This window comes from Mus caroli, chromosome 3, assembly GCF_900094665.2.
Source record: "Mus caroli chromosome 3, CAROLI_EIJ_v1.1, whole genome shotgun sequence".
NCBI lineage: Eukaryota > Metazoa > Chordata > Mammalia > Rodentia > Muridae > Mus > Mus caroli.
Genome location: NC_034572.1, coordinates 62,337,770 through 62,342,087, shown reverse-complemented (window position 1 = coordinate 62,342,087; position 4,318 = coordinate 62,337,770).

The following is a 4,318-nucleotide window of genomic DNA, read 5'->3' as shown; positions in this document are numbered from 1 at the left end:
GATTGGAGCAGAAGCTGTGCTCCACTCACCAGAAGTCTTAAGATCCTGTGGTGGGTGTTGTGGGTAGCTGGCGAGTGTCAGCCGACCCTGCGCCCCAGCTGCCCCGGTGCTTTTCTCCAGTTACTATTCTTAAGGGAAAATATTAATCAACTTTTTCTTTTTTGACACAGGGTTTCTCTGTGTAGCTGTGGCTGTCCTGGAACTCACTCTGTAGACAAGAAGGCTAGCCTCGAACTCACAGAGATCTGCCTGCCTCTGCCTTCCAAGCTTGCACCACCATGCCCTTAGTCATTTTATGATATTTTAAATAATGGTTCCTTTACATAACAAATTTAAATTATTTTGCTTGTGGAAAAAAATGAGGCTAATGTGCACTAAATGCACCTCCTTGATTCAGAAGTACAAAATAGGGTTGGTGTTGTTCTGTGTCCATCAGAGTGCACAGCCTGCCCCCCCACAGCTGTTCTGTACCTGTGTCTGTCTGTCCTTCACTCATTTCCTCATCTCCCTGGTCAGGTTTCCAGGACCAAGCTATGCAGGATGAGGCATACAGCTAGTACTATTAACGTTATTACTGCGTTTTCATGATTAAAAAATGAAAAGTCACCTCCACAACATGTGACATTATATCCAAAGACATATTCATGCCCATATTTTATTTTGATCAGTTTTATCCATTAATCATGTCTATATCACACAAATAGTTGGGAGTTGATATAGATATTACCCAATAAGAATAGCTGAAAAAAAATTGGTACCAAATGTTATAGTATAGAAAGCTAGAAGCGATGCACTTCAGTGTATTATGGTGAATTGTGTGGTATACACTTGCAACATTGGCGCTTGGGAGGTGTAGACAAGAGGATCAGAGGTTTAGGTCATCTTTAGATACATATGGAACTTAAGACCAGCAGCCTGGGATACATGAAACCCCGTTTCAAAACTCCAGAGAGGATAAAATAGGAATACAGAAGCTCTGAAAGAAAGAAAATGATTATCTTAGAAAGAGATACATTGACAAATCTTTGTAAGACACTGTTTCTGGGGAGACATGATCAAGCATTTACTTGTTCAAGATCTGAATCCACATCAGAACAAAGTAAGTCTACTCTCTGAGTTAGGGTTTTATTGCTATGAAAAGATACCATGACCACAACAACTCTAATGAGGGACATTTAATTGGGGGCAGCTTATACTTTCAGAGGTTTAGTCCATTACCATCATGGCAGGGAGCATGGCAGCATGCAAGCAAATATGATGATGGAGATGGAGCCAAGAGTTTTACCTCTTCATCTGTAGGCAGCAAGGAGAAGACTGTCTACCACACTGAGCATAGCTTGAGCATATATGAGACCTCAAAGTCTTCCTACACAATGATGCATTTTCTCCAATAAGGCCATACCTCCTAATAATGCCAAGCATTCAAACAAATACATGTGTCTATGGGGGCCATGCCTACTCAAACCACCACATTCTATTCCCTGGCTCTCATAGGCTTGTAGCCATAATACAATACAAATGCATTTAGTGCAACTTCAAAAGTCCCCATAGTCTATCATGGTCTCATGAATGTTTAAAAGTCCAAAGTTCAAAGTCCAATCTCTTAACTGTAATCACCTATAATATCAAAATCAAAAACAGATCACATACTTCCAACATCTAATGGCAAATGATATACATTACCATTCCAAAACATAGGTAAAGGAGCACAGTGAGAAAATACTGGACCAAAGCAAGACCAACAACCAGCAGGGGAAACTCCACATTCTGCATGCACACCACAAATCGCTCTTCAGATCCCCAACTCCTTTCATCTTTGTTGACAGCAACACATGTCTTTTTCTTGGTCTGGTTCCACTTCCAGTTTGTAGCTTTCCTTGACAGGTATCCCATGGTTCTGGCATCTCTAATATCTCTGGGGTTCTAAGGCAATACAGGCTTTACCTTCAACAGCTTTCCTTACTTGCAAAGTAAAGATTCCTTAACCCCTTTCTTCTATTCTTGGTTTTAAAGCCAGAACCACATAGCCAAAGCTGCCAAGTTTAACAGCTTGATGGGGCTGGAACATGACCCCCTTGTTTATTACATTTTCATCAGCTTTCTGTTTTCTATAATTTCCTTTACTGCTTAAGCTTGGCTGTCCTGGAACTTGCTCTGTAGACTGAACTTGAACTCAGAGATCTGCATGCCTCTGTCTCCAAGTGAGGTAACCCAATCACAAAAGAACACATATGATATGCACTCACTGATAAGTGGGTATTAGCAACTTAGAATACCCAAGATACAATTTGCCAAACACATGAAACTCAAGAAGAAGGAAGACCAAAGTGTGGATACTTCGTTCCTTCTTAGAATGGGGAACAAAATACCCATGGAAGGAGTTACAGAGTCAAAGTGTGGAGCAGAGACAGAAGGAAGAACCATGCAGAGACTTCCCCATCCCATAAACAACCACCAAACCCAGACACTATTGCATATGCCAGTAAGATTTTGCTGACAGGACCCCGATATAGCTGTCTCTGGTGAGGCTATGCCAGTGCCTGGCAAATACAGAGGTGGATGCTCGCAGTCATCTATTGTATGGAACACAGGGCTCACAATGAAGGAGCTAGAGAAAGTACCCAAGGAGCTAAAGGGGTCTGCAACACTATAGGAGGAACAACAATATGAACTAACCAGTACCCCACAGAACTTGTGTCTCTAGTTGCATATGTAGCAGAAGATGGCCTAGTCGGTCATCAATGGGATGAGAGGCCCATTGGTCTTGCAAAGATTATATGCCCCAGTACAGGGGAACGCCAGGGTCAGGAAGCGGGAGTGGGTGGGTTGGGGAGCAGGGAGGGGGAGGGTATAGGGGACTTTCGCATTTGAAATGTAAATGAAGACAATACCTAATAAAACAATTGTTTTTGAAAAAATAAAATAAAATAAAGGTGTCTATTACCGTGGCTGGACCTAAGCTTTTCTTTAATTTCTTTTCACAAAATGGAAGCTTAGCTGGGTGGGATCTTGCCCTGAGGTCACCACTCCCTTAATTCCATTTAGTATCTTTAATCTGTATATCTCCTTGACCACAGGATTTAGCTCCATACCACTTCCTGGTGCCTCTTTAATCCTTGAACCATACATTTTGCATTTTTTTCTTGCACAGCTTGCTCTGTCTTATCAAAAATGGTCTTCCTCAGAGTGAACTACAGGACAGAGTCTATACTTGGCTGTTTTGAGATTTCCCTTGCCAATGCAACTAACCTCAATCTCTTCACCGTAGCCTCAGGCAGACTGTTTGGACAAGGTCAAAAAGTACCCACATCCTTTGCCAAAATACCGCAAGAATGACCTCTAGGCAACTTACTAAAATTCTTTTCCTCTGAAACCTCTTGAGCGAGGCCCCCATAGTTCAAATCACGTCCAGCACCACTGTCTTCCATGTTCCCACTAGAATTTCCCCACTAAGCTCCACTCAAAGCTTTCAGGTGCTTTTCTAATTCACAGTCCTAAAGTTCATATTCCTCCAAACAAAAACACGGTTAGGCCTGTCACAGCAATACCCTAGTCCCTGGCACCAGTTTCTGTCTTAGCTAGGGTTGTATTGCTGTGACTTTTAGAAAGAATTATTTTTCTGTTCATTAGTGCTTTGCCTGCATGGTATATCTGTGTGAGGTTTCAAAAACCCTGAAACTGGAGTTATAGACAATTGTGAGCTTACATGTGGGTGTTGGGAATTGATCCCATATCCTGTAGAAGAGCAGCCAGTGCTCTTAACCACTGAGCCATCTCCCCATGCCCCACAGCAGCTCTTATAAAGGACAACATTTAATTGGAGATGGCTTATATTTTCAGAGGTTTAATCCATTATCATCATGGTAGGAAGCATAGCATACTGGCAGACATGCTGGAGATGGAGCCAAGCATTCTACATCTTCATCTGCAAGCAGCAAGAAGACTACCATACTGAGCATTTCTTGAGCATATGACCTCAAAGGCTGCCTACACAGTGATGCATTTCCTCCTACAAGGCCATGCCTACTACACTAAGGCCACACCTCCTAATAATGCCACACCCTATGGGCCAACCATTCAAATACACGAGTCTATGAGGACTATATCTATTCAAACCACCATAACTACCAAAGTCTGACTTGGTGAACAGATTAGTTTATTGGGATTACTTATGGGAGCTCAGATGACTCAATGGCCATCAAGAGCCCACTTCAGTATGGGTGATGACCAATGAAAGCTGGACCCTGATGTACCATTTAAAGGCAGCTTGACAGCTCTGAGAATCTCCTCTCCTCAGCGGTCTTCACAACCTCTGTAA